Below are 19,249 nucleotides of genomic sequence, written 5' to 3' on the forward strand. Positions count from 1 at the left end.
CACAAAAAGTAAACCAAATATCTTCAGAATGAATTTCTTGGGATATATACCCAGAAGTGGAATTGCTATATCATATGGTAGTTCTATTTTTAGTTTTTGGAGGAACCTCCATACTGTTTTCCATAGTGACTGCATCAATTTACATGCCCACCAACGGTGTACGACGGTTCCATTTTCCCTACATCCTCCCCAATGTTGTCTGTGGTCTTTTTGATGGTAGCTATTCTGGCAGCTGTGAGGTGCTATCTCCTTGCAGGTTTGACCTGCATTTCCATGTAATTTAACTGGAAGCCCCAGTTTCCTTACAGGTGTGATTTTTTTTTCTTTTTTTAATTTTTAAAATTTTGTGTGATTTTACTCTGTTTCACAGCACAACGAAACATACATAGTGACTCCCTTCTTCTTCTTGAATGTGTTTCTTCTTGTATTTCCTACCACTTACCATACTTAAATAACAAGAGAAATTTTTATTGCAGAAATACAGATCAATTTAGAAAGAAGAGTTCACGCCGGGCCAAACCTTTAGAGAATTAAAGTCACCCTATGTATAAAATTCAAGAGACAATATCTACTTTCAAGTAACACATGGCTATTAGACTACTAGATCAAAAACATTGTGGTAATCACCCTGATCTTATAAAATGAAGAAAATATGACTTTGGCCCCCAAGGAGTTTATAAACCAGTGCAGAGACATGTGACTCTTAAATATAATTAACAGGGAAGCAATTGCTAGGATTAAGCTACAAAGAACTTTAGTAGGAAAAAAATACATGGGAACAAATTTAATTTGAATAATGTAATTAGGAGAAATTTCATGGGATATCTTTCTCATGTGGGCTTTGAAAGGAAAAGAGAATTTCAATAAGTAGGAATGAAGAGAACCAGTAAAGAGTTTTCTATGTAGTTGTCTATTCATTCATCATAATATTACTGAGAATATTCTATGTGTCAAGAAATGCATTAGATGCACAAAAGGTGTTCTCGTTCAGAAGGAAAAAAAACTACCAATGGGAGGAAGCATGTGAAAATTTAGTGGAAGGAAACTGGCTGAGGAATTGGTAAGGCAAAAAGTCAAAGAATGGTTAGTTGGCAAAATTAGATTGGCAGAAAGGGAATCAGAGGAAATGGAAATGGTATCTTGTTTCTAAAGTGTATGATTTTATTGTAAAGTTCTATAGAAATATTAGTTTTCATTAATATAATCGATGTTCTCAAATGGTGTGCTTAAATATTTCGAGTGTGTGCAATAGCAAAGATTTTTAAGCAGGGAAATGCCATTTTCAGTACTCTTCTCAGGAGGGCAAGCAAATGCTAATGTGCCCCAAAGAACACTGGGATAATGGGGTTCCTCAAACACAAATCCCACAAATGCCTCTATAAAAAGAATTCTTTCTGCGTTTGCTTCAGGGCAGTCTTAACCCATTTAGGTATAAACTAAAACAGGGACACACAGGCCAGCAAATCTGGTTGTAAAGAAATTTGCTTTAGAGGGTTTTGTTCCCTTAAAACTATTACATGTGTCTGACATCCCAAACACAATTGTCTTTGGACTTGAGTGATGGGGTTTTAAAGGGTTTATTTTGGGCTGGTGACACCGTGACGATCCCTGGTCATTTCTCTTTAAAAGCTCTAAGACCCCAAACAGCCAATCTCTCTTTGCCACGATCATCTGAAACATTTCCATTTGCCCAGCACGACATGCCTCATATTCCCGATCTATACAATGAGCCACTGTGATTAAATCTCCTCAGAGTCTCTACTCAGCCTTATTCTACAAACACACTGACCCTCAGTGTTTGTGGATTTAGATGCACATACTTGATCTGTGTGACTAGAGGAACATCAGGTGAGAGACTCCCACCTGTCCTAAGAATGCCAGAATGTTTATCTTCATTTCCCGCTGCCTGTCTCCCTTTATGTCTGGCTGGGGGTGATTGGATGTCCGCCAAGATTTACAAAGTAGACAATTGTCCAGTCTGTGTGCATGGTTCTGTGGGTACAGATGTCACCAAACGCAGCTCAGTTAGAACTGAGCACCCTGTTCAGGCAGGCTTCCCCGTATCCATGCAGAGCTGTTTCAGTAAACTCCCATTTGACCATAAGGAAAAATTTCTACATCATATGTTCAAATTTCCAAACAATACAGCTTCTCCAGAAGTCAAAAGCAGGTATCTGATTTTCCTCTGCAATCTTCCTGCCATCTGATTTCACTGCTTTCCAAACTAAACGTTTCCTACATGGCTTTTGTAATATACATGTAATGAACTGAAAACAGACTCTGGCTCGTGTACCCGAGGGTGTGGGTGGCCAGGGCAGTCTTCCCATTGCAAACATGTGCAGTCTTTGGGCACCTCCACAGATGAGCGTTGACCTCTTTCCACTCAAAGAAACAACAGAGATATTCAAAAGGCAGGCTACAGGACAATGAGAAGACAAGGAGTCAATGATTCAAACAAAAAACTAGGTTACCCCTTCTCCCTTTTCTCAGATCTGTGGACTGCTATGTTGTGTGTGAGCTGAGGACTTCACTGTATCCAAGGTCACTCAGCACACAGCTGAGCCAATGCTAGACTTGGCAAAGCCACCGTGTGTCCCTAAAAGGATGGAAGCAACGCATACACCTCAACACCTTAACTCCCTGATGCTCAGCCTTGAGCTGTCATCACCTCCCTACCCTGATGAGTCTCAGATTTGTATTTTTCAGATTGAACCTCTCCCTTGAAGTTCAGACTCATTTATGCAACTGCGGACCACACATAGATGTATTGGAAACTTCTGAAACCAGACATGTCCAGACTCTATAAGGTCCTTCTCGAATCCATTCCTCACAAAGGTTTCTCCATCTGATTAAATGGCATCAACTTTCATCCAGGTACTTCATCCAAAGTCTAAGGCATCGTCTTTGTTTCCTCTTTTCTCGGATATCCTTTATACCATCCTTCAACAAGTCCTGTCACTACTATGTTACAATTACAGCACGAACTTGATCAATTCTTGCCTAACCTACTTCTCACACTTAGAGCCACCTCAGTGATTTCTGCCCTAGACCACCGCAAAGACCTGCTGAGTCTCCAGCTTCCAGGCTTGCTGCTCTGTTCCGTGCCCTTTACAATGTTTTGTCCATGCACAGCAAGCAGGCAGAGGGATCCTTTTCAGCCAGAAAATCAGACTGCATCACTCCCCTGCACAAAATGTTCCAATGACTTCCCACCACCCATTCAATTTTTAAATGAAATTGAAAATCTTCAGCAGGGACTACAAGGTCCTACGTGGTCTAGCGTTGCTTATTGCTTAGCTCTTACCTCCCCACACCTCCCACTCACCCATTTTGCTGTATAAGGAAAAGCAGATGAATGGGCTTTGATAGCTATAATGTGCAAAAACCATAAATATCATCAAGAGTATTGCTAGTCAAAGGGGTTCCTTGAACTCTGGGAAGGGCCTGCACTCAATGAGTCCCATGGTTTCGCCCAGCTGCACTTCCTTCCTTCAACTTAAGCAGAGGGACAGGTGTGGTACTGCAGAACACACACAGATTTGGGAGACAGGATATTGCCACCCCAGTCTCAACTGCATCATTAACTCATTGGGTGTCCTCGCATCTTTCACGTCACCTCTGAATCCTTGATTTTATTATCTATATAAAGAGGAGCTTAAAGCTGTCACCTATTAAGTGTCTGCCAGCTCTAAAAGTCATGTTCCTTCATATTCCCTGGTAAAGCACAGTATGAGGCTGCTAGCCCAGGAGAACTTGAGTAGATGCTCTGCCCATTCCTTGTACTTCCTACAGGACAACACAAGGAAAGACATGCCTTTAGGATAAGCGACATCCTAGTGGACTGAGAAGTCAGTCTCAAGCTTGGCGCCCCGATAAAAACGGCCATGGTTTTAGTGATAAGCTGTGTTAGGCCATGAGGGTAGTCTGTGTTGGACTCAGCACTTCCCCCCAAGAGACAGACACTGAACAGTGAAGGCAAAACAATACAATGAGCCCCTGGGTTACTACATTTCTCCAACTTTAGAGCAGTTCCAATATGTCCTTTGCTTGATGAAGTGGATGCCTCTCTCTCTCTTTCTGTCTGTCTGTCTGTCTGTCTGTCTGTCTCTCTCTCTCCCCAAACCAAACCAAACCAAATGCAAAGACCTAGTAGGGCCATACTGGTGTTTTCAGTGCCCGTCTCTAGTACCCTCGTCTGGCACACCCATGGTTCTCATCCACTGCAGCAACTGCTTCCTGCCGTGAACACAGAATTGATAAACATGTTTTACTTCAAAGAAATAAAAAGTTGCATTCAACCTAAAAGGAAGGTAAGATGGAGAGTGAGCTTCCGTTCAACAATCAGGCTCAGTTCTTCCTTCGGTGCAAGAGAACCCCAGCTCGTGATAAACCTTGTGGAGAACAACCATATGGAGATGGTCTGACTTAACTGTATAGGTTTTATTATACAATGTTTTCTTTTTTGTTTATTAAGACTGATGCAGTCTATCTAGTAATCGGCCTATCTTCACAAGAACCAAGATTTGCCTTTTCTCTATGACAGTTCAGGCTGTCTCATGGGAACACCCTAAGGAAAGAGAGCAGATTTCTGAGAGCAACTAAGACCTAAAATGTTAAAAGAAGGAGAAAGAGGTGGAGGAGGAGGAGAAAGGAGAGAAGATGGTGAGGTGGAGGGTGGAAAGGAAGGAAGGAAGGAAGGTAGGAAGGAAGGAAGGTAAGAAGGGAAGGAAAAAAGAAAAGAAACAAAAAGAAGGAAGGAAGAAAAAGAAAAAGAAAGAAAAGAAAAGAAAAGAAAAGAAAAGAAAAGAAAAGAAAAGAAAAGAAAAGAAAAAAGAAAGAAAGAAAGAAAGAAAGAAAGAAAGAAAGAAAGAAAGAAAGAAAGAAAGAAAGAAAGAAAGAGAAAGGAAGGAAGGAAGGAAGGAAGGAAGGAAGAAAGAAAGAAAGAAAGAAAGAAAGAAAGAAAGAAAGAAAGAAAGGGAAAGAAAGGAAGAAAGAAAGGGAAAGAAAGGAAGGAAGGAAGGAAGAAAGAAAAAGAGGGAAAGAGAGACGGAAGGGAAGAAAAAGTAAGACCAGGCAGGTCCTCGGCACTGTGAGAACACTTAGGCAGTGGAATCTGCCTGAAGGTCTGGTTTAGGAATCGAAACATGAGGCATAGCATGTGCAGTCCGCAGGAAACCACACACCCAATTCCTAGAAGAGTTGAGTCAAATCTTTATCCATCTACTATTCAAAAGTAGATCCCTTCAGCCTGGAGTATAGTATTTCCTTTTCCAACCACAGTATTAAAAGCCAAAGTTATGGATGCTCCAAAGAGCTATTAACAATCCCTTTCTTAGCTTAGTTTCCTTCCGAAGGAAGACTGTAAGAATTAGTCTGTCTGTGTGTCACAATTTCACTCACTTACCACCCATTTATCAGAGAAATTGCAAGAACATTTGGCAGAAGGTCAGAGAGAGTATGGTGGGATTCTGCATGATCTCATATCCACTCAATTTTTTTTTTCTGAAGATCAGAAAATTTTGTATTGGAAATAAGGTAGAAAATAAGTAAGCAATTGGTATTATGGGAAGAAGGAACCCCAAAGCTCCATAATGTTGTAATTCTGGGAAGAGTCTGTAGATTATTAAATAGCAGTGAATGAGTAAAAGGTCACTGAATTCTCCACTGAGCATCTCTCCTCTGCTGCGTAATCTAACAATGCACAAAGAAATATGTGACTAATGCTTGAATGAAGGACATTAATGCGGTTCAAAGATCCTTAAAATCAATAAAAAGACTTCAGACTCTTTGACAAAAGTAAAGTGACATCATTGAATTATTACTGTTGGGCAAAAAGTAAGCTCTGGATAAAGGTTTGTGGATAAGGAAGTGAGAAAATCTGGCCCTGCTCTAGAGAGTTTGTGTACTCCTAAGTAGTCTAATATACATTGCACTGGGAATTTGAATTTTATTAAGGCCAGTGGTCTTCATCAGGTGCAAAACAACCCACTGGGATGCAAAAAGAAATGATTAGAATTTCTATTTATAATATTAAACTAGAAATAAAGGAAACAAGCCTTACTCACATTACCAAGCTGATTGTCATCAGTCTTTGCTGCGTCATATGTAAGGTGGTCCCAGTCCTTGTCCAGTCCCCCGAGACGAGGATTAACAGTCCCACCCTTTCTTGTTTGCTTGCTTTCAGTACATCGCCACATGCTGTAGTTTGAGTGGAGTTGTGTATTAAATTCTCTGGTTTTAATTAAACCATCATAAAATGGACAAGTGGCTTAAAAAAGACTTTTTCCCAAGAGCTGCAGACTGGAAATGATACTAATAATGCAAGAACAAGTGAGCAACAGAAAATGGCAAAGCTGACACTTCCCTGTAACCCTGTAGTTGCTCTTCATCAGCCACGTGACGAAACAAAAATAATGACAATGTAATCAGCTCTACGAGGCATCAGCGAAAAATGCTTGAAATTATCAAGAAAATTCTTTGAAATATTTACAGCTGCTACTGTTAAGAATGAACCTTGTCCTAGGTGTATATTTTCTTCTAAGCTATAAGCTAATAATAGTGTAAATTCAGAGTGATTAATAAGATAGTTAAATACTATTTATTTCATCCCATTCTCATGCTTTTACATAACATATTATTATGAAATATAGTAGTATGCTAATGATAGCTTAATATTGTAATCCGTGATTACACTTTATCTATGGTAACATAAAATAGACATATAAACATTTGAAGAATTCCATATTCAATAATGTTTAATGATAGGATGCTTTACAAAATTAGAAACAACCATTTTGCTTTTAAATAAAATAATTATCTGAAAATCTGGTTTTAGAAAGGTAACAGATTATATTACAGAGGGCACATTGGAGGAAAATAAGAGTTATCAGCGAGAAGTCTATTTTGATAACGAAGGCAGGGGTCAAAGCAGATCTCAGGGAATCAAGCAGACTTCTCTTCAGTTTCTGCTCTGCCAGATAGTCTTGAGTAGAGGTATTGGTCCACAGGGAATCGTCTTTTAAAGAAATAATATAACCCAGAGGAAAAGCCATAATAGCGTTTAAAAAAAGGAAAATAAAATGAGAAAAAAAAAATCTCCACCTTTGGCTCTTCTGAGCTAAAACTAAGAGGAGAGTTTTTACCTGCTCTTTTCTTCACAGGATTCCTGTGACTCAAATTTGAAAGGATTTACAAGGCCAGCCCTCTGTGCTTCTCAGATTTAACCAAGGCAAAGAACTCTCCTGAGGATTTAATGAAAATGCAATTCTGACTCAGCAACTGGATTTGGGCCTGGCATTCTGCATTTCAAACAATCGCTGAGAGGATGCTGTTGCTGGTGGTTGGCAGACCCTATCTAGAGCAGCCAGGCTTCGGAGCGGTGACCTCTAATCTTACTTGAACTTGTACTATGCTCAGTAAAAAAATGCAAGGGTGTAGACCCTAAATATACGTCAATTATTGATGTATAAAATAATATATTTGCTACCAACTGTTACCGATATTGTGGATATTATAACACACAACCAAAAACAGAAAATTGCAAATAATATTTCAAATAAATGTAAATTGAAGTTCTGGTATCTTCTTCCTGAATCCCCCCAGTAGGATCATATTTTGTACCCCTAGTGCAGGCACCCCACTCTGGAGGCTGCAGGGCTAGAGAATAGATATTAGTTACTTGTTGGTTTTGGGGGTTTTTTGTTTGTTTGTTTTTTTGTCTAAATTATGGGTGGTCACCCCAGGTGACTAGTCCTAAGGTGTTTACATAAGCCAGCTGTCAAAGCTTCCAAAATGGGAATTAGTTGAATCTAGTATGTAATTCTAATATATAATTTCCTGTAAACATAATTCTTTTCGAAAATAGAGTGATTATTCATCACTAATTATTAATCTTTGCAAGACATGTTTAAGTTAAAATAATTAGCAACTTCCAAATAAACTCAGATAATCTAGAACAAATCAAGTGTTTTCTAGCTAAGTTGCATTGAAATGATGAAAATTCCTACATAACCAAGCTTTTATATATTCTTTTGGCCATCTTTCACTTAAATTCTGGGTAATGAAGAATCTCAATTTCTGTACACAATGTACAATTGCTCTAAACTCCCTGAGTCCTATCTGTCAAAATAGAATTATCTACCTTCCCATACTTCCAAAATTGTTCATTAAAAAAAAAAGCAGAGAAAATAACGCTAAATGTCTTTCTTGGGCTAACTATAAAATTCTATAGTTTTTTTTCCTCCAAAGCAAGGACAGTTTTCTTGAGAATTACCTCTCTGCTATCAACTTGTCAGTCTTACTGAATTAGTAAAAAAAAAAAAAAAAAAAAAAAAAAAAAATCTAAGCTGTTCTCAAAATCTAGTGTGCCAGTAATTCCCTACAGAATTTTTTTTTTAAATCTAGATTCTTGGGTCTTATGGAGGTTCTTACAAATCTAAATGAAATGAAATGAAAACTGAAGAGCATACAGACAGACCCATAAATGGATGAAAATGTGAATGAAATGAAATGAAAACTAAAGAGCATACAGACAGACCCATAAATGGATGAAAATGTGATGCAGGATAGAAACGACTTTTTTTTTTAATCATTGGGAAATGATGAAATATTCACTTAATGGTGCTAGAATCATTGATTTTCCATATGGGTAAAAATTTTAAAAAGGTGTCGTTTAGGTCCCAGCAGGAACTAGATGGCACATGCTTGTTAGGATACTTTAGAGAAGATTTAATAAAAGGACTATTTACAGAGATGCAGGCAGGAAATAGGGAAACCACAAACGATGTCCTATCCCAGGCTAGAAACAGCAGGACTGTTACTACCCGCAAGCCCCAGGAGGAAAGGCGTAAGAAAGGGTTACCGGAACCTCAAAGTCGAGCTGTTGTGTGAGGAGGAAGACCAGCTTGTCGTCTAGAAGCACAGCCAGCCCCTTCAGGGAAGAAGCTGGGATACTTAAAGATGGAAATAACCATAAATACCCCACCTCGCCTTTCTCCTTCCCTCTAATTTCCTTTGATTCCTCAAAGCCTGAAACAGACCAGAAGCCAGCGATCAAGGGAATCTCTGTTGTACAAGACACATATGAGTATTTCTGAGCAGGGAGCAGGTTCAGAAAGGAGGAAGATTGATCTGGAGGCACAGGTATAAGATACCCAACAGAGACGGCTAACGCATACCAAACACAAAATCGATTCCAGGTACGTTAAGATTCTTCATCTGAATTCTGATATTTCTAAAATTGTTGTTGGTGAACAAAAATATTTTATTTATATCATATATATAATTTTATAAAAGTTATTGGTGTGTCTTGGTATAAAATGACATAACTAGTTTTAGGAGAATTTCTGTTGCAGCTCTGGGGCAAATTTTCTCAGCACCGGTTAAAACAAAATCACTGTTTCATGGTTCCAGTTCTTACCAGGAGGCTGAACTAACACTGTTTCTCGCTGTCTCTCCCAGGAATGATCCCAAAAGGCATATAGAAGGAAAACCAAGATACACCAAAACCAATGAAAAAAATCTCTAGGGTGCACACTGGTTTGTGTGGTGTAGTGGTTTTGTTGGAACATAAAAAGCAAGAGTTCTCTTGCTTCCCCCGACCATTGCTTTGGGATGAACGGAAGGTTCTCAAAGCCTGGCTCCAGACCAGCAGCAGCGGCATCACCTGGAAACTTGTGAGACGTTCAAATTCCTGAGGCCTCTCTGACAAACTCCATCAGAGTGGAGCTCATAAATCTGTATTTTAACAAGTCCTCCAAGAAACTCTGGGATAAACGATGCCTGTATGTAACCTAGAGCTGTCAGGTTTAGGAAATGAAAATTACAGTACACCCAGTTAAGTTTGAAGTCCAGACAAACAATACTTTTTGAAGCGTAAATATTCTACTGAAATTCAGATTTAATTGCAAATCCTGCATGTTATTCTGCAACCCTAATCTATACCAAAAATAGTCAGAATTTTGGCCCAGGTATCTTTTAGAGTAAAATCAGGATAGCTCAAAAGCACAGTGATTATGAAGAAATGGGAAAAATAAGTGAATACTAACTCAGCGCTAGTCAAAGCATGGTTTTCCAAAGGAAGCAGTCAGCTGAGAGCTTGTAAGAAATTCCAATTCTCAGCCCCACCTCAGAAGGACTAAATCAGAAACTGTGGGGATGTGGCAAAGAATCGATTGTTTACCATGCCCTCCAGAAGTCTGAGAAGCACTGTAGTAACTAATCTTAGGCAATGAATCCCACCCTGTTCCCTTTCAAATACCCAAGACTGAGATCAGTCCCCTCCCCAGGCGGCTTTTCCCAGCACTGCAGAGAGTGAAGCTGTGGCCTGAGGAATTGTTTGGGGACAAACTGTCATTTCTGCTGACTTGTTTTCATCAGAAGTGAGTAACTAAGACCAGCCCACAGTTAAGGGGCCAGGAATTAAGCTCAATCTTATGAAGGGGGAATATTAAAGAATTTGAAGACATATTTGTTAAATTACCACAGACACTAAACAGTAAAACTTAAAGGATAGAAAAATAGTATCAGTCAAATGCTTAACTAAAAGAAAGCTAACATGAGTTATTAATATCAAATGAGTATATTAATGTCAAATAAAAGTGATTAAAAGAAATTTTATTAGAGATTCATTGGATCACAAATAGAAAAAAATTTAATTTGGCAATAAAAATATAACAATTCTAAAGATGCAAGCATTTAATAAAATTGCTTTAAAATATATAAAGTCAGAATAGCAGTGGAACTACAGGAAAAAAAATGGACAATTCCTGTACCTTAGTAGAAAAACTCAAAACACCTGTCTTGATTATTAATAAGCCAAACAGTGAAAAATAATTAAGTGAGGACCTAGGGGATCTGGAAAACATAATCAACCAGCTCAGCTTAATGACCACGTTTTAGAGTTCTGCAGGCAACTGGAGAATACGCTTTTTTTTTCCACACACACATTTAAATATGGGTTATGTACAAAACCATAACGGAAACCTCAACACACGTCATAAAATAAATATTCTTCAGATCATAATTTCTAACCAAAACACAATTAGGCTAAATGTTAATAACAAAAAAAAAAAAATTTTTTTTAGAGTCCTCATGTTGCAGGAAAATGGATGTGAGGTGGGAGGAGGGAGTGTCGCAGGTCTTGGCTGAGCCCCTGGGACGAGCCCCACCAAGTGTGGGTCCTTGGCTTCTAGCGCAGGAAAGGATTCAAGTGCGAGCCACCGTTGAGTACAGATAGATTTATTTAGAGAGATACACACTGCATAGAGTGTAAGGCAAGAGAAAGGCAACGAAAGGGGTGTGGGAATTGAGTGCTCAGATTAAAGTAAAAGCAGGTACACACTCCATAGAGAGTGCGGGCCGTTTCCAAAGAGGAGGGAGCGAAAAGGGCCACTAGGTGTGGTGTTGCCTGGTTTTATGGCTTGGTAGCTTCACAGGCCTACAGGTGGGATCATTACAGCTGCCCTGGGGAGGGGGCTGGGATTCCCAGGGATGGGCCACCGCCCATTCTTTGGCTTTTTGCTGTTAGCCTTGGGGCTGTCATGGCGCCTGTGGGCATGTTATTTATCATGCTGTTACAATGAGCATATAATAGAAGCTCAAGGTCTACTAGAAGTTGACCTCTTAATCCTCAAGGCCATCTAGGAGGTGAATCTTCCACCATTTTGGTTGCTGTCATTCCTTGAGTGGCTGTGCCCTGCCCTCTTCCCTCCTGTTTCACTCACTTACTTAAACATTTTTGAATGTATGGGTGTACCGAAGCAGAAATTAAAAATAAAAATGTAAATATATTCGTAATCACATTTCGATGAAAAAATACATCACACGGCAACATGCGTTCCACACAAACGATGCACGGTGGGATATTTATAACTTTGAGTACTTACATAAGAAAAGAAGAAAACCTCAAAATAAATGATCTAAGTGTTTATCTTCAGAAGTTATTCATAGACTATCTGAGGAATGAATGATCTAGAATAGTGTGTGTATTATATATTTTTCTTCATTGTTAAAATTTTATATGAATAAAAATACTTATTTATAAGTAAAATTATGTACCCATCATGTAGCTAGATATAGATGATACTAATAGACATAAACACATACACATTTAAGACTTTAAGGTTCTTGAAGGAAGACAATGTCTGCATCCTTGTTTATTAACTCTGCAACATTTCATATAGTATTTAAAATGGAGTTGAAGTTCAATAACTACTTGTGAATTAATTTTATTCATGGTCAACGGAAAAAAATGAAATTCTGAAGACTAGCAATTCTTTCGCTGATTTTATATGAAAAAGACTTTTCATTCACTCAATAATACATTTTTTTTCTCTAAAAGATACGTTCGTTTGTTCAAAAGGAGAATAGGACGTTACCCATGAGAAGTTTCTTTTGTTTGACTCTATTAATGACAGTTACTGTGAAACACTTTTAATTTCTAGGATTATTCCTTTCCCTTCTTTGGAAGATAAGAAAAAAATATATATATACAGACATATACATATACACACAGACACACACACACACATATATATATATATATATACATCTCCTTCTGGTCTTTTCCTAATTCTCTGTAATTACCAGTGTAATGCCTAGCTACTTTAAAACCTCCAATGGCACGACATTTGGTCAGATCAACCAACTCATGTTCACGTAAAAATCAGTTATTCTTTACTGCCTCAAAAAGGACCCTCTTTTTCTAAAAAGCAAAAGCTCACAATTACCTTCTAATCAATCTACTGTATTTCTTAAATTGCAAAAAATTTGATTTCAAAGAGTTCATCATTTCAACCAGATCAGCATATCTTGAAATTTTGGCGGTTTTGCTTTGTTTTCCCCAAAACTGGATTGATTATCTATCTTGGTGTCCCACCATCACATTCCATGTTTCATTAAGAATCCTAACTCAGTCTTTTTTTTTTTTTGTCCCCCCCAGTTTCTTTTTATAGAGGGAGGCTCTCACCACTATGCAGTCATCACTTTCATTGCATCTTTGTTTCCCTCTTCCTGTTACTGATTTCCACTTGGCCTGCAGACAAAGGAGCAGCCCTTTGTAAAGCCACATTAGATGTTTCTTGAGAGGATCATTCTGGTTAAAGAGGGTGTTTCAGAAGCTGAGAGGTTATTCAATAATTCTACTAATTTTTGTAAAGTGAGCTGTACAGAAGTGTTTATTGTCATTTACTGACGGGCTGCAGAGAAATTGTGCATCATGACCCCGGAGCAGCACAGCCAGTCAACATCACCTCCCTGCTGCTATCCCTCACTCAGTGCATCACAAGAAATAGGTTAACATGGGTTATTGTGTTCAGTATATAAACTGTCCACATCTCAAGGGACACCTTTTTAAACAAATGTGATTCCAAAGCTGGTATATTGTAAATTCTTTACTGGTCTTATGAAAGGCAAATGATGAGCCCCGCCTGGTTTTTCACATCTGCAATGATTTTGTGTCTTAAAGCAAAACAGAATCTGCTTGCAAAATCTGTTGGATTTGGGCTCTGTCTTTTATCTTCCTCTGTTCATTTCAAGTGAAAGGGGAAGTGTCTGAATAGGACATAAGCTTTAATACCACATGATCAAGAAAAAGGCAATCTTCTCTGTCATCCTAGAATATCTTCATCTGTCACATCTTCAAGTTGTTCATGTGGACTCCTGTTCTCCACAGTCAACATCTGACTCGTAAGTATCTTCATACACACCTCAGTTCATGGCAGTACTGAGGGCAACCTACTGGAATACCTCTTTTTTAACTTGGGGGGTTTCTGATGGTCTTAAACCATAAGGTGATACACTGAACTCCAAGCCAAGAAGTCCAAAATTCAATGTCTCTGCTGATGTTGTCCACACTCTAGACTTTATAGTTTTTGTCACAACTGAGAGGTAAAATACACAATATAGGAGAAATGAACGTAGATTATAGGGGTGCACTGTACAGAAAAGGAACTTAGAAACAAAATTGACTGTGTAAAGAGAACTTCAAAAATTTGACAAACCAAATACTTGTAAACACCTCTTGGATCTGCAAGGTTAGTGCTAAGGCTATCAAAATTAGAAGAGAATCTGCTAAGCTTAAACAGACAATTTTGTTTCCCCTCTTCACCTCTGTGTTCATGAAAAATATTGATAAGATAGGCAAGTCTTTGGCAAGAAGCTCGAAAGAAGAAAAAGCAAGGAGTCTTTAATGATCACAAAACTGGATTTTTAAAACCAATTGAGAATGGATTTAGGTTTCATCTCTGGTGACATCCTACTGTTTTCTTTTTGAAAATGTAGTCGCTCTAGTAGGTTAAACATTTTTCATTTACTTGCCCAGGGTATTATCCAAAGAATCAGTGAAAGACATCTCGGGAGATGTTTATGATGTAAATGCCTGTCTGGTTATTGGTCTAAGATGTGAAGATGTCCTAAACTGGAAAAGTTAGCTGAGCCTAGAGGAGCGAGAACAAATGGGGAATGCACATTAATAAAGCACAAACCTTCAGAAAGAATGAGTACAATTAAATTGCAACACATCTGTCCTTCTCTTCTTCTGAGTGGAAAAGTCTTTTGACTTAATTCTAATTGGGCTCATCTTTAATGACCAGATTGTATGATGACAATAAGGTTTGTTTTACTGAACTGAGGACAGGAAACAGCCTCACTGTGTTGATGCCTCACTGAGACCATATTACTGTTACTAGTTTTTCCTTTAGATACTATATGTTTGTGTGTGTGTGTAGTAAATGTGGCAAATAACACAAGGAAAATCCCAAACATATGGATTTATTTCTCATGGAAGTGGTTTTCTTTCAAGTTTAATTCAGTGTGAAAGCCATTTCTGCAAAACCTGATTAATATTAACCTTAACGCAATCCTATTAGGAGCTAAAGATAAGGGAGAAGATAAGGTGTTTGGAATTTTTTTTTTTTCCTCAAATTGTATAAGATGAGTGAAAGCACTTGAGCATGCATGTCCCCTTTAAGATCAATGACCTTGGTGATGCTAACTACCCTGACCCTCTCACTTTAAATTTAAAAAGACTTTGGCAACTGGTAGGACCATAGGATTAACTGGCTGGGAAGACTGACTGTGATAAGAGTAGCCTGGTGTTTCCAGGTTTCCCCTAAATCACCTATTTGTCTTTTGAAGATTATGCTCTTTGTGCCTGTAAACTGCATTTCAAAGGGCTGGGAGATTCGTTCACAGAGATTATCTGTGTTGTAAGGGTACCGATAGATAGATATTTTAGGTTTTAATGAGCTTGGGTTTCTGGAGGAAACATGGGCTATTAGCAGGGCCCTGGGTACTCAGCTGTCATGGGCCAGTCCAGCTAACATTGGACCATTTCTTTTCAAACCATAATCCAGGTTTCCTGTTGAAGATGGAGCCGCCTTTGGCTTCCAGGCATCATTCTCCATCTAAGATTGACACAATGTTTACTAAAATGAAAGTTAATGTTAATTGATACTGTTTTTTTTTCCAGTTTTGTTTTTGTTTTTGTTTCACAATTTATATTTTGCCTACACCTGTTTGTGACTGCCCTTCTGTCTTCAGTCCATGAATGTATTTCTTATGCTTTCGACAAGGAACTCTCATTAGCGCAGTAAAACTCCTAGTCACATACAGCCTTTTCTCTCGCGTTGCTTTAATCCAACTCTTTCCCATCTCATAGGTCTAAATTTACTTATTGCTTGTGCTAGAATAACAAATACATCATACAAGCCAAAACTTAATTAGCGTATTTTCTGTAGTTATGTGCTGTTGAGACAAAAATCCCGCTAGCGCACATACAAATTGGTATAATGTTCAGACCCATGAAGTTGTTTATACACTTTGTCTCAGAAATAGCATTCCTGGGAATTTATTCTAAAAAGAAAATAATTCAGCAGATGTGAAAACAAACAAAAAAACAAATACAGCATTTATAAAATATTCATTGCTAATTATTTAAAAGCTATTAAAAGCCATCCAAATGTCCAAATGTAGAACAGCTAAGTAGGATAGGTAGGTAGACGTTAAAAATCTAATAATTAAGACAATATTAAAAACCAAAATACTATAAATGCAGTGTTAATTAAAAAGCATTATATCAAGTAATATGCTATGTTTTATAATTTGAATTAAATAAAATATAACTATGCAGATCAGACAGATGGTAATATACAAAAGCAGAAACAGTCACAGTGCTAGGTGAAGTTGTTAGTGACATTTTTTTCAGAAGTCTTTATTATTGTTGCTGCTTCATTTTTTGTTTGTTTGACTTTCAATTTTACTGATATTTTAAACTAACAAATTATGTTAATTTTCACATATCAAATTTATTTGCGTACTTTTCTGTTCTTCTGACTAAATATGGTAAATATTGACTGAAATAAAATGTAATTAGAATCTCATGATTAAAATTCACAAAACTAGTTAAGTGTAAAAGAAATTTAAATTGTTAACTGTTCAAATGGTGTTTTTATAAATCTACAGCAATTATACATACTCCTACATGTATTAAAGCTTAAATCTAGGAATTTCATTTTACCCTGTCCATAAGAAAACATCCATAAATTGTTTCACTTAGACCATTTGAGGATAAATTAGAGACAGTTCGCTTGTCTACTGAAAATATTTTAGAATTTCCCTAGAAAAAGAATGCCTCTTATACAGCCACAGAAAATGACCAAAATCAGAAAAATTGAAATTGCCTTTTACTATTACCTAATCCAAAATCCATATTCAAATTCTGCCAAATGTTCCAATGATGTTTTTATAACTATTTTTGTTTTTCCTTAGTGTTTAGGGTCTAATCCAGGATCATACAGTGGAACATTGAGTCTTCATTTGAAAAGTGTCTTCCACATGGCTGTTTCTAGATCTTTAGTAGTGACTAATCAAATGTTTTAGTAGGAATACTACAGATATGATAAAGCAAATTTCTATACTTTTTTTTTTACAATTAATAAAAAGAAATATTTTTTCTAAATCTTTAATTATATGTAACCATACTCATAAAATAAGGGGTCACTAGAGGTAAATCACAAATTCTGACTTTGAAAAGACTGACTGTAAAAGACAATGACACATCGCATGTGCTGAAATGTGCTTCCTAAGGAGGTCAGGGGAAACAGCATTACAAGTCGGAAGATCAGTAGGCAGAGCAAATCCTCCCACCGATGGGGAGTTTGGATGGGTTTAATTTGCAAAAGCTTGTTCACAAACCTCATTTCTTTGTCCCCGAGAACAATAGTTAGGGGCACAGACCTTTTAAATATAGTTTTGGCTCAGAACAATTCCATCAAAGCAGTGCTTTCTAATACATCTCAGGATCATCCCCACCCTTCTGGAGCTTGTGACCCTGCTCCATTTCAGTCCATCACTGTCGCCAACTAACGCAACCAGGGACTGGCTTCTGGCCTGGGAGCATCAGTAAGCCAAGCTTTGGTGGAGCCACTGCTGTAGCTCTGCCGTTACCAGGGATGGCTCCAGAGATGACAAAGTCATAGTGGAGTACTCAAACCTGAAGAGAGTCCTCCAGCCTGGCAGTTACAGAATTCATCAAGGATTTAGATGCTGAGAAAAATGTGTTCCGGATGCCATAGAGAATAAATACAGAAAAACCTCAGGATCTTGTGTTTTGCTGACTCCTCTGTGATCAGAGTCACACTCACAATAAGCCTTTTGCTTTCTGCAGACACTTCTGAAACATGATGCTACTTGACGTATTTATTTAGGTTCCTCTGCATTATTGCAAAGCAAACCTTTACAAGTTATATTTGATGAGATATGGGCTAGGCAGACCTCAAGAAAAAAGGAGTCATTCTATCCTCAAGAATCACTGTTGACTTCATTGTCCACGTCTCTGTTTATTCCACTTATAATGCATGTTTGGTCAGCAAAAGAAGGACACAATACTCCTTACACATTCATATACATCACACATAGTCTGGCTATGCCTAACCTTTCAAGCTATGATTTTTTTAAAAAAACCCTAAGTAAATGCTCTTTCCCACTGTTTTTGCCAGTATAATGCTTGAAGAGCTCTTGCTTATGTATTTCCAGCTGAGTATCACTGAACATGAGTAGGTAAGGTGGGTTCACCCAAAGCCAACCTTCTCAGGATCTTAAAGATGAGAAAAAGCCAGAGTTGGAAAATCAAACAAGCTGAAGCAGATTGACTCTACTCCTAGGACAAAGAAAAGCACTCAGGCTACCTTCACATGAAAAATCATACAGTAACTCCAGGCAGGAGGATAGCAGAAAGACAAGAACAGAGAGAGGAAAAAACAAAACAAAACGAAACAATAACAACACAAAGAACAACAATAACCAAAGCACTTGGGACCCTGTATGAGTTAGCTATTGCTGCTTAACAAACAACCTCAAAACTTGATATGACAATAAGTTTAATAATAATAATAGGCTTCAAATAATGATCTCACCAGGCCATGAGCTGGCTGAGCAATTCTTCCCATCTGAGCTAACTCAGTGGGCTCATGCATGCACCTGTGGTCAACGGAAGGTCATTTGGCTTGGCAAATCTCAGATGGCTCTGTTACAGTTGGAGGACCCTGGCTGGAACAGCTGATTTGGTGTGGCTCTGCTCCATGGGTCGCATTCTCCAACAGGCTACCCCCCCACCAGGCAAAATCTCACAACAAAGGCAGAGCAGCAATGGGGAAAGTGGAAACCTGCAAGGCCCCATGAGGTCTCTAGGCTGAGACCTGTCAGATCACCACTTCCATTATATCTTATTCAGCCAAGTAAGTCACAGGGGAGCCCAGAGTTAGGGGAAGAGCTGCAAAGTCAGATTACAAGGGACAAGGATTCAGAGATCTAACTGGGTCATTTTGCAATCAATCTACCGGAGGGATGTTTAGGAAAGTGCTAATAGCCATATTTGGCTAAACACTATGCCTCTAGATGAAAGACAGTGATGGGGAGAAAGAAGGGCCTTCAAAAACTCACTTAGTTCAAGCAGCCTTGGCTTACTTACATAGCTGTCCATAAATTTATTTTTATATCAATATATATATGTAGATTTTCACACATGTCAGGGATAATCATAGAAGGAAACTTTGTATTTGAGACAACATGGATGAAGCTGGAAGGCATTATGTTAAGTGAGGTAAGCTAGGGGAAAAAAAAACAAATACTGCATAGTATCACTTATATATGAAATTCTAAAAATAATTAAGTTTTTAAAAAGTCAAAACTCATAGTAGATAGTGGAAAAGTGGTTGCCAGGGGCTAAGATGGGGAGAAATAGGGAGAGGTT

The sequence above is a fragment of the Vicugna pacos genome, chromosome 27 (assembly GCF_048564905.1).
Source record: "Vicugna pacos chromosome 27, VicPac4, whole genome shotgun sequence".
In the NCBI taxonomy this organism is placed as follows: Eukaryota; Metazoa; Chordata; class Mammalia; order Artiodactyla; family Camelidae; genus Vicugna; species Vicugna pacos.